This window comes from Elephantulus edwardii, unplaced genomic scaffold (genome assembly GCF_000299155.1).
Source record: "Elephantulus edwardii isolate Elephantulus edwardi_28Jun2011 unplaced genomic scaffold, EleEdw1.0 scaffold00117, whole genome shotgun sequence".
Classification (NCBI taxonomy): Eukaryota; Metazoa; Chordata; class Mammalia; order Macroscelidea; family Macroscelididae; genus Elephantulus; species Elephantulus edwardii.
Genome location: NW_006399867.1, coordinates 573311 through 585283, shown reverse-complemented (window position 1 = coordinate 585283; position 11973 = coordinate 573311). Strand labels below are relative to the sequence as shown.

Here is an 11973-nt window from a genome sequence, read left to right as displayed (position 1 = left end):
TTATGGACCTAGGACTAAAACCAAGGTCTATAAACTTCATTAGAGAAAAGCTTGGAAGAACTCTAGAAGTCCTAATCCACAGCATAAACAGTCTTCCAAGTATCCTGAAAAATTTACAACCAGAAGAAGATAAAATAGATGAATGGGACCTTCTAAGAATCAAATCTGTATGCACATCCAAAACCTTCTCCAACAGGGTAAAAGGGGAAGCCACAGACAGGGAAAAAGTATTTGGTAATGACATGTCAGGTAAGGGACTTATATCTAGAATTTATAAAATACTTGAACACCACAATCCAATCGAAAAATGGGCACAGGATATGAAGAGACACTTCACCAGAGAAGACATTCAGATGGCCAAAAAGCACAAGAAGAAATGTTCAGTATCACTAGCTCTAAGAGCAATGCAAATCAAAACAACTATGAGATATCTTCTCACCCTAGTAAGAATAGTAAAATTTAACAGAACAGCAAGCAACAAATGCTGGCGAGTTTGTGGAGAAACTGGAACCCTTATTCACTGTTGGTGAAAGTGTAAAATGATGCAACCACTGTGGAAAGTGGTGTAGCGCTTTCTCAAAAAGTTGCAAATAAAGATACCATTTGACCCAGCAATTCCACTACTTGGAATATACCCTAAAGAGACCATAAACGACATCCAAGCAGCTCTATGCACATCCATGCTTATCGCAGTTTTGTTCACAATTGCAAGGATTTGGAAACAACCCAAGTGACCATCAACAAACGAATGGATAGAGAAGCTGTGATATATTCACACAAGGAATAATATGCTGCATTGAAAAACAAGGAACTCATGCAATATTATTCAAAATGGGTGATCCTGGAGGACATTATGCTGAGTGAAATATCTCAGTCACAAAAGGACAAATACTGCACAGTGCCATTGTTGTAAAACAGGACTAACATCCATTTTGGGGGAGACTGAGAAATATGGAATAAATAATATATACTGTACCGAAACAGATGAGGGAGAAAACGGTTTAAAAGGGAGATGTGATTAGGTATTGTTGCCATGACAGGAGTCTAGAATGAAGGCTGCATAGTGGAGTGGACCTAGGGGGATTTACGTAAAACAATGAAATAATTTTTCCTTTACTTTTCAAAGAGAAGAGTGAATTGGGGGGAGGGAAGAGTGGGCAGGGAGAAAAGGGCAACAATGAATGAATGGAAATCCTCAGTCTCTGAAAACTTTTATTAAAATTAATAATAAAAATTTAAAAAAAAAGATGCTACCTAGCAGCCAATTCCTAGAGTGGAGGGATACTTCAAGGCCCCAGGCCCCAGGCCGGCCCACAGACCCATTGCCTCATTATGGATTTGAAAGCCACGCCCTCTAGCAGGCCTCTACCCTTGGTGAAAGGCTCAAGGGCCACCCACATTGGGGGGGGGGGGGGGAGGAGCAGTAACAAACTTCTAACAGGACCCCAAAAACTTCCCTTATGTGACCACCATCAAGACAAGACCACCTTCGAGACGCTAGCTAACAGCCAATTGTCCACTGCAACGGTGGTTGGTATCAGAACAGCCAAGCAGGAAGCAAATGAGCTCTGAAAATTTTCACTTAGCCACTTTTTAAAAAAATAAATATTTAGTTAGTTAGTTATAATAATATCATAAATAAATAAATATTTATTGAGAAATAAGCAGCTAAGCAAAAATTTTCAGAGCTCATTTGCTTTCTGCTTGGCTGTTCTGATACCAACCACAGTTGCAGTGGACAGTTCTGTGTGCTCAGACCTGCCTTGTTAGGACAGCACTGCACCACAAGGCCAGACATTCGAGTCCTTCTGGTCAGCTTGACCTTTCATAGCCCAAAATCCAACAGAAGGAAGGAGCCAGTTACCTCTGCCTCCCTCAGAACTCACTGACTGGTTCATGATACCACAGTGACCAAAGATTCCTTAAACAGTGTAAAAGCTTTAACCACAGAAAGGATTTTTAATGTAAATGTAAAAAATTCCTAAGATCACATAATCTTAAAAGTGAAACTGAAAAACCATAGGCTAAAAGGGCTGCATCTGCAATGAATGTCTCTCAAAGCATATGCAGATTAGCAAATTAATAAGGAAAGGATTTTTTAAAACCATTTTACAATATGTAAGTTTTCATTAATTAAAAAATAATATCTGGTTGTCCTACATCACATGCCCACCTCTGAATTAATCACCATGGAGAAGAGACTGTTATTTCGCAGTGACACGGAACATATGTCTCATCCCTTGGACTGTGGATGGAGCCTACGCAGACCAAGGATGGGCAGAGTAGGGTCCTTCGAAGAGGAACGAGGAAGTGTTTCTGAAGATAATGTTCTCATGGAGTCAATAATTAATTTCTGTAACAGTCAGGACAGAGGTAACCGTTTCTGGACTCTGAGCAAGCGAAGAAGAGAAACCAAATTCAAAAGCAAAGAGAAAAAAAGAGAAAGGACGGGAGAGTCATTCAGTTCCTAACTTTTCCCACTCTTTTTTCCTGGACCTGTGAATAAAGCCTGCATTGCTTATTCTGGAATGTCTTTAAGATTCCCCAGTATTTGTGAGAATATTATTTTATATGGGTCATCTACACCTTGACGGCACTTAACTACAACAATATAGAGAGAGCTCATTTGGCCTAGAGGACAGAAAGTGATGCTACCAAGGCAAAGGTGGGTGATTTTAATCTGTTGATTTTAATCTGTAGCCCTCAGGCCTAGTTTTTATTGGTTTTGATCAAACATTCTTCTAGGTCATTTAGCACTGGTCTGTCCATTTGCTGTACAGAGGTAATTCGTGGTTACTGTGATGCTGAACACTCTGGCACTGATGTGTCAAATGCGGTAATGGTTACCCATGGTGGACAGTGTTTGGTGGAGCTCCCTGATTAAAACAAGCTTGGAAGCAGGAGTGACATCCACTTCCAATATAGCTTGCCTCTGGAAACCCTATGAACTTGGAGAAATGATGAAAGTTATACAAGTGTACAGGTCTTTCATTCATAGGGTCACTATGAGTCATCTATGACTCAATAGCACTTAACAACAACAACAACATGGCTGTCTGGCATTTTTAATCTCCTTTTAGTTACTTAAGAAACCCTGATGGTGTAGTGTTTTGCATGTGGGCCTCTAACTGAAAGTTCAGTAGTTTGAGTTCATCAGCAGCTCTTCAAAAGAAAGATGGGCAATCTCTTCCTATAAAGATTTACAGCCTCAGAAACCCTGGGGGGGGGGGTACTATGAGCCAGCAACCCACAGCAGTGGGTTTATTTTGGGCTTTTTTAAAATTTATTTACATGGGGAAGTTTGTCACCTTATGAACCAGTGGGAGCCAGAGATACCTCCCACTTTCAATGATGAGAACACAAAAAGTTCACTTATCCAGTCTTTACTAAAGCCAGGATGTGGACACAGAATGTAGGCTCTGCCAAGGATACAGCCCCACCCAAAATACAGGAACAGGCACATTCATTCTGGAGGAGCAGCAGTGCAGGGCTTCCTGGCACTAACAGTGTCAGAGGAGTAGTGTCAGTGGCTGCTGGCCAGCAGCATGTCCCTGTGAACTTCATGGACTCTTTCAACTGGTCCTTTGCCCAGATGTGAGGTCTCAAGCCTGGTTTTCCAGTCTTCCTGACAATCCTATGTGCTACTCAAGCCTTTCAATAGTTTCTTCCCTGCCTAAATTAGCCAGACTTTTCTGGGTTTTGTTTGCAACCAGAAATCCTAACTGCTAATGGAGCTCTGGTGGGCTAGAAGAGCTCTGACAGTAAGAAATTACACTGGCAATCCTAGGGCAGGTGGCCCTACTCTATCTCTTTCTCTTGCTCCCCAAGAGAAAAATGTGCAATCTCCTCCTGTGTAATTTCCTGCTTCTGAAAACACACCAGAGAATCAGCTGAGAGTTGGTTTATGGCACACAACAAAAAGTAATAATAGCATACTTACAGAAAGTTCTTTTTTTTCAGTTTTTTACTGTTGATGTTGTTTAATGCCGTTGAGTCGTAGACAACTCATAGCGACCCTATGAACGAACAGCCTGAGCACTGTTCGTACATAGAGTTTCCAGAAGCAAGCCATTTTGGAAGTGGATGCCGCTCCTGCTTCCAGGCTTGATTTAGTCGGGAAGTTCCGGCCAACACTGTCCACCATGGGTGCCCATTACCACGATTGGCACATCACTGTCACAGGCTTCAGCATCACAGCAACTACGAGTTACCTCTGTACAACAACACACAGACCAGTGCTATACCACCTAGAATAATGTTTGACAGGAAGACAATTTGAACCTGGCCCAAGGGCCGCAGGCCCAAGGGCCCTCTGGGCTTAAGGCCACCTCCTGGTTCAAACCTTAGGCCCAGGCTGGCTAGCCTCACTCCAGGGACAGAGCAAACCTGCATGTCAAACACATTCCCGGTAAAGCAGTCCACTCCAAAGCTTGCCACGATTCCTGCACTCCCCACCACCATGCTCCTGCCTTCTGGCAAGGAGAGCTTCCCACGAGCCTGTGAAGGCACCAGCTAAACCAGGAACAACATGGCCACTTCCTTCCTGGCTTCCTTCGGCTTAAGGCCGCCTCCTGGTTCAAACCCTAGGCCCAGGCTGGCTAGCCTCACTCCAGGGACAGAGCAAACCTGCACATCAAACACATTCCCAGAAAAGCAGTCCACTCCAAAGCTACTCTGTGTAAAAGCAGCTCTGACAGAAGGAGATGTGCTGCTGACCCAAAGGCCACAACTCTCTGACAGTTTGAATCCGCCAGTGACGCCTCAGGAGAAAGATGGACGATTTCCTCCTATACAATTTACAGCCTTGGAAACCTACCAGAGGCTCACCTATGAGTCAGCTTCAACTTTACAGCAAGGAGTTTGTGAAGTCTTTGTTATTTTCAAGATGGAGAAACCAAGCCAGAATTCAAAGGATGATTCTACTGCCTAAATTCCTTAGCACATAATGTGGCCTCAGGAAGATGCATGTGAGCAGGCCCTTTCTCACCCACAAATAACACTACAGGAGGAAAGATGAATAAGTATACTTGCATGTAGCTTCTAGGTTCTCAGCTTATGTATAATTTCTCAAAATAAACTCAATATTGTAGAAAATAAACATGAGGTTAAAACACCCTCATCAAAAGTCTAAATTAAACCTTTTTTCTTTCCAGTCCTGTTTATGATAGAAAGAATTCTAAACACTCATGATTGCAAAGCACTAGAAAAGATGCATGTGAGAGGCATAAAGCAAAAGGAAAGGCACAAGCCTGAGATGAAGCTGGTGGTGGTGTTGCTACATGCCATTGAGTCAGAACTGACTACTCATAGCTGGCCCTCCAGTGGATTTCCAAAGGCAGTTAATCGCATGGAAAGAGATTGTCCATCTGTTTCCCTTTGAGCAGCTGGTGGATTCAAATCGCATGTCTTTGGGATCACAGGAGTCCTAAATGGTTACCTTATGGTTACCAGAGATGGGAAGGGAAGGAGAGGGGAGTAAAAATTAGTAAACAGACAGGATGAATCAAAAGCAGTATATACTGAGGGTGTTCATCATTGTTATAAACTAATTAATTTTATTAATTCATTGTAATTAATGTAAAGCAAACAATGTGTGAATAAAGAACAACCAATATGATTTACAAATGTTTGCTCAAATTAAAAATATTCATTCAATTTAGAATAAAAATGCTTTCAGAAGGGGTAAAGGAAGTAAGAATAAGAAAGATTCAATGGGGCATAGATTGACTCAGTGAGAAAACAAAGGAGAGGAGGCCAAGGGCAGAAGAGGCAGTGTGGGTGCTTCGCTGGTCCAGAAGGGGGCCTACACAGCAGAGGTGATTGGGGATTCAGCTTCTGAGATCTGTTTGGTAAACCTTGTTCCACCACGCGGGCCACAAAGTTGGCATGTCTCCAGAACATCCCTTCTAGGACTTTCTGCCCAACTTTCGCCAAAGCCTCCCCACTTCTAAAGAATCCCATCACAAAGAATGCATGGCTTCTTAATCACAGCAGGGACTATGCCACCAAGACAAGAACTGATTTTCAGCGTGGGAAGACTGGTCAGGAGTTCAAAGAGGCAGCACTGGAACCATCAATGAAAAAAGTATTTAAAATTGATCAAATGGGAAGATTGATTGTGGCTGGAGGGGCTGTTGTTGGTCTTGGAGGTTTATGCTGCTACGGCTTGGGAATGTCTAATAAGATGGGAGCTGTTGAAAAGGCTGTGATTTGGCCTCAGTATGTAAAAGATAGAATTCACTCTACTTGTATGTACCTAGCAGGAAGTATTGATTTGACAGCCCTGTCTGCCTTAGCAGTGACTAGAACTTCTATGCTCCTGAACTTCATGCTGCAAAGCTCTTGGGTGACAATTGGTGCAACTTTTGCAGCCATGATTGGAGCTGGAATGCTCATGCGATCGATTCCATATCATGAGAGCCCAGGCCCAAAGCATCTTGCTTGGTTACTACATTCAGGTGTGATGGGGACAGTGGTGGCTCCTCTAACCATACTAAGGGGGCCTCTTCTCATCAGAGCAGTGTGGTACACATCTGGCATCACTGGGGGCCTCTCCACTGTGGCCATGTGCGCTCCCAGTGAGAAATTCCTCAATATGGGCGCACCCCTGGGGGTGGGGCTTGGCCTCATCCTTGTGTCCTCCCTGGGATCAATGTTTCTTCCACCTACTTCTGTGGCCGGAGCAACTCTATACTCAATAGCAATGTATGGTGGTTTAGTTCTTTTCAGCATGTTCTTTCTATATGACACCCAGAAAGTAATCAACCAACATATGGAGTAACACCAACATACGTAGCACAAAAATATGATCCTATCAATTCAATGATGGGAATCTATATAGATACACTGAATATATTTATGCGAGTGGCCACTATGTTAGCAGGTGGAACCAACAGAAAGAAATGATGTGGCCAGCTTTTAACTTCTCTAATCTATCCTGTTTTGCTTGTTTAATTGGGGCTGATACTCATTAGATGCTTTGTACAAGCCACTTTTGTTGACGTTTAGAGGATAAGAACATATTTAAAATGTTCTAATGCAATGTGATGCTTTAAGCTTGTTTTATCTTCTGGATAATAAATCCTCTTCTCAGTGAGTACACGCATTTCCAGTTGTCATCATGAGTCATTATAAAATGTTTTCATGACTAGTGAGTTATGAGAAGTTAAAATTTTCTTACAAGCAACAAATGCTGGCGAAGTAGTGGAGAAACTGGAACCCTTATTCACTGTTGGTGGGAATGTAAAATGGTGCAACCACTGTGGAAGGTGGTATGGCGCTTTCTCAAAAAGTTGAAAATAGAGATACCATTTGACCCAGCAATTCCACTACTGGGAATATATCCCAAAGAGACCATAACTGACATCCAAGCAGATATATGCACACCCATGTTATCACAGCTCTGCTCACAATAGCAAGGAGTTGGAAACAACCCAGGTGCCCATCAACAAACGAATGGATAGAGAAGTTGTGGTATATTCACACAATGGAATACTATCCTGTGTTGAAAAACAAGGAACTCATGCAATATTAATTAAAATGGGTGAGCCTGGAGGACATTATGCTGAGTAAAATATCTCAGTCGCAAAAGGAAAAATATTGCATGGTGCCACTGCTATAAAATGGGACTGATATCAGGGTGGGGGTAAGACTGAGAAAAACTGGATAAATTGTGTATACTGCACTGAAACAGATGAGGCAGTGAATAATTTAAAAGCAATGTATGATAGGGTATTAAGGTTATCACAAGAGTCCACCATTAAGGTTGCATAGTGGAATATACTTGGGGCAGTGGGAGGGGTGCGGGGGGATTGTGTACCAGGGAGGGAGTCTTTGTTTTACTTTTGAAAGAGAGGAGCAAACTAGGGGGTGGTGGGAGAGGGCTGGGCGGGTAGAGAAGTGCAACAATGAATGCAAATCCAAATTCTCTGTAAATGTTCATTAAAATTATTTTTAAAAATGTAAAAAAATTTTCTTAGTTAATATTATAAGAATATAAGTATTTTCATTTCTTTTTAAATCTGTTGTTGTGTTCTGTGGAGTTGGAATCGACTTACAGCTGACTCTCCCGTGAGGCAGTAAAACTACTGCTAGGCCACCAGTAAAAATTAGCAGACATGTTTATTTGCATGTGCTTGGAATGCAGAAAATGGAATGACATGGACAGCCATCTGAATACATAGGACTCAGTTTTTGTGTGGCTGATAGTGACTTAGTGAGAGAGTCTTCTGGCTGTTGGAAACAGTGATTACTGTTAGTGTATTTAGCAGAAACGCTGAGGATGAGCAAACAGGCCTTTTATTCTCTTGCAGTCCCTACTCAGGGCTGTGGTTATGTTCAGCCTCAATTGTTAAGACAGAATACTACTTGCCTGGAGAACCTCCACCATACATGTGTGACTTTAACATTTTCTCCAACAAAATATCCTTAAAATTAGTCTCTAGGTAAAATATCCAAAGCATGAAATTTACATTTTTCATGTATTTGAACAATATGTTCATAATCACAGAGGGGGTTTTGGCATATTTCTTGAAATATGTAATACAATATCTGCTTGCCTTTCTCATCTCTTCAAACTTTGAACCCTTTATCAGAAAAACTTGTTTATATAGGGGGCATATAGCTCAGTGGTAGAGTATCTAAATACAGAAAAATCTCTATGGTTTATACTGAATACCATGAGCAGTCTTTTTCCTTAGACTATTACTTTCTTAGTAGTACTTTCTTAGCATTCTCTCAGACGTCCATTGTTCATAGGGTTACTAAGAGTCATAGTCAACTTGAGAGCATGTAACAACAACAAAGTTCTAAAAAAGCAAGAGAAAAAATATAATTGAAAAGATATTTTATTATTAAAGTATTCCCTAACAGAAAAAAAATAGACATATATCAATGGTAATCAATTATATAAAATACAATGTATGTGACTGATTTTGTGAAGCACAATGTAGATGAAAGATTGTATAAAACACCATGTGTATGAATGAAACACAATGTAAATGAATATTGTATAATAATGTATAAAAACCAATAAATTTTTTTAAAAACTACTTTTTTCAAGGGAAAAAAATCTACATATCCATGTTTCCCCATGGGTCACTACAGGAGCAAAGGGCCTAAACCCTGATGGTCCTGAAGGAATGGGGTAGGCCTGAAAGTCATTGGGCAGAGAGGAAACACTGGATGATTGCTGTGGCCCTGCTTCTGCTACTCTTCGTTGTGGGAAGTTGGATAAATCAGGGGCACTCGCTGATCCTCAGTCTCCCTGTAATTTCTTTTTTAGGAAGAGAACAACTTTAGTTAGGAAAAGATCTTAATAAGCCACTGGAAGACCCAGAAGTTATAGGACATCAACAAACAAGACCACAACCAAAATCATCAAATTGGAAAATTCAGTACCTGGCCAACAGAGTTCTCACCCTACCTGGCATGGTCACAAAGAAGTTCTAGTCACATGGACTCCTCCTTTCAGTGCTATGCCACTCCCCCATTACACGCACACAAGTGAACACACACCATCCCTATGAACCCTCATTTTCTTTCTCCCTCTTCACTTCCCCTAAAGGGACATATTTCTATGACGTTTATTTACAATGAGGTGTATTATATTATCTATATAAATAAAACTCACTCAAATCCACTTGTCGTCGAGTCAATTTCAATTCATTGCTAATCCTTCGATGGGTCCCAGGCTATAAATCTCCCAGGATGCCTATCTTTCTGCAGCAGAGCCTGGAAAAGACCTGAACCGCCTTTGGGTTGGCAGCACAACTCCCTATGAACTAGGCCACCAAGTTTCAAAGTGTTTTAATATTAGAGACTTCACTTCATTATCACCACTTCCAGGAAGCCTTCCCTGGCTGCCTCTACTTCTGGTCTTCCCCGAGCACCGCTATTCCTGCACAGCACTGAGAGATAGACAAACTATACAAGAGTTGGTTTGTACCCATTGCCTTAAGCAGACTCCTAGCTCCGGGGGTTGCAAGTGCCCTGAAGTCCTCATTTGGAGATTCCCAGCACCTCTATCGGTAACTTGTGCTCATTATGGCTACCACTGTCCACTTGCCCCAGCCCCACCTCCAATGGCTCTAGGGCTGGACCTGGAGATTTCCCAGGAGAGCATCCCTGGAGAGGGGCGAGTTGGGAGGCTGAATGGTGACAGGCCTGTCCTGCCGGAAGGACGCTCTGATAATAGACCTTCCCAAGGCCCAGAGCGCCTTTCTTGTTACATCCCGGAAATCCCCTGGTCTGGGGCTTTTGGGGTGACCGCCGGTATGTAAATAGGCAGGGTCTGGTCCTGGCGGCAGCAGCGCGCTGTGTGAAAGTTCCACCGGCAGCAGAGGGCTCTTTCATTAGTCATTTCAATGCGCGCAGCTGTAAGGAATCTGGAGGGTGGCAAAGAGTGGGACTGCCAGGTTCGACGCGGCTTGGGGGGGCTCATTTTCCACCTGTAGGCGTCTTGAAAAGTTTCACTCTGTAAAAAAAGTCAAGAAAAAATGGCCAGAGCCCAAAACGGGAAGCCAGAAAAGTGTGGTGAATGTGCTGGGGCAGCAACTATAAGAAAGGGTCCAAAGACCCCCTGAGGGTCTGTCATATAAAGGTGTGGGACAACCTTGAACAAGACACCCCCTGCTTTAAGACTCATTTCCTTGCATGCAAATAGAGATTTGCAGGCCAACAGAGATTGCCTTCTGCAGAGGCGAAGATTCATTGAGTTAAGAGGAGAGACATGTCAGGGCATGCTGCCAGGGAGTATTCACAGGCTGGGCATGATATAGGGCTTGGGGGAGGGAGCTGAGGTCCGTGTCAACCCTCTCTGTCCCATGGGAGAGGATGTTAAAAGAAAAGGAAATGGCTCTTCTTGTTGGGTGCGGTTAGAGGCATGAGGCCAGACTAGACTCCTCTTAGAGCAGGCTTAGAAATGTCCCCGATGTGAGGGATTTCAGAATTTATTTTTTAAGATGAGACAATAACAATAATAGACAAGATTTATTACCCTGGACTAATCCCGTCCTTGATTCTGATCTCTGTTTCTTCGTGTATAAAATGGACAGGATCCAAACCCCAATCTATTGTTCCCTGAGGAGGACATTCATGTGCTTGATAGAGAAAGGGTTTTTGAAAAGAAAGGAAGACCCTCAGAGGCAGCAGCTGCAACCATGAGACCAAGCAAAGCAGGAGGGTGCAGGTCTGCACAGTGTTCCTTGTGCTGTCATTCACACTGACCTTATGCACTATAAGTCCACTGATACCCTAGCACCAATTTAAACAATAGTTTAAAGGCTGTCTTTATTTGAAAAACAAAAGAGGAAAGATTTGTATGATGTGATAATCAGCACTGCACTCAACAGAAACTGTACACTTGGGAACCAACAGTACTGAGGAGATGGGTGAGAACATCCCTGTTTTATCCCAACACTTCACTTTTTTGTTTTGCTAACTGTTGTCAAATCAGCTCCCTACTCATGGTGACCCTAACCTCCCCCCCCAAAAAAATTAAACATTATCAACTAATCATTACCTGGTACAGAGCCATACCCAGATGGACAGAAGATAGGATAGATTCATAATTGTCAATGGTTAATTTTCAGAAGTGGATCTCCAGGCCTTTCTTCCTAAAATATCTTGGTTCATCAACTTTGCTGGAAGTGTTGTGTTGCTATGATGCTCAGTATCAACACAAGTTTCAATTGACAGAAGGGTGGTGGCTGCCCATGAAATGAACTGGCCAAGAATCATCCCACATCTCTGACACGAAGGGTGAGAATTCTCCATCTCATTTAATATACAGTCACTGAGTCTAACCCAACTCCTAGAGACCCAGTAGAACAGAGTAGACCTGCCCCATAGGGTTTTCAAGGTTATGATCTTTAAAGACACAGATAGTCTTAACTTTCTCCTACAGGGCTGCAGGTGGTTTCCAACCACTGGCATTTTGGTTAACACTCAAATGGCACCACCAGAACTCCTCCA

The 11973-nt window shown here is 42.5% G+C and overlaps 1 pseudogene; it reads left to right on the top strand.

Moving 5' to 3' along the window:
• Positions 1–6906, top strand: part of LOC102847749 — a 30462-nt pseudogene extending 23556 nt beyond the window's left edge.
• Positions 6907–11973: the final 5067 nt, after the last annotated feature.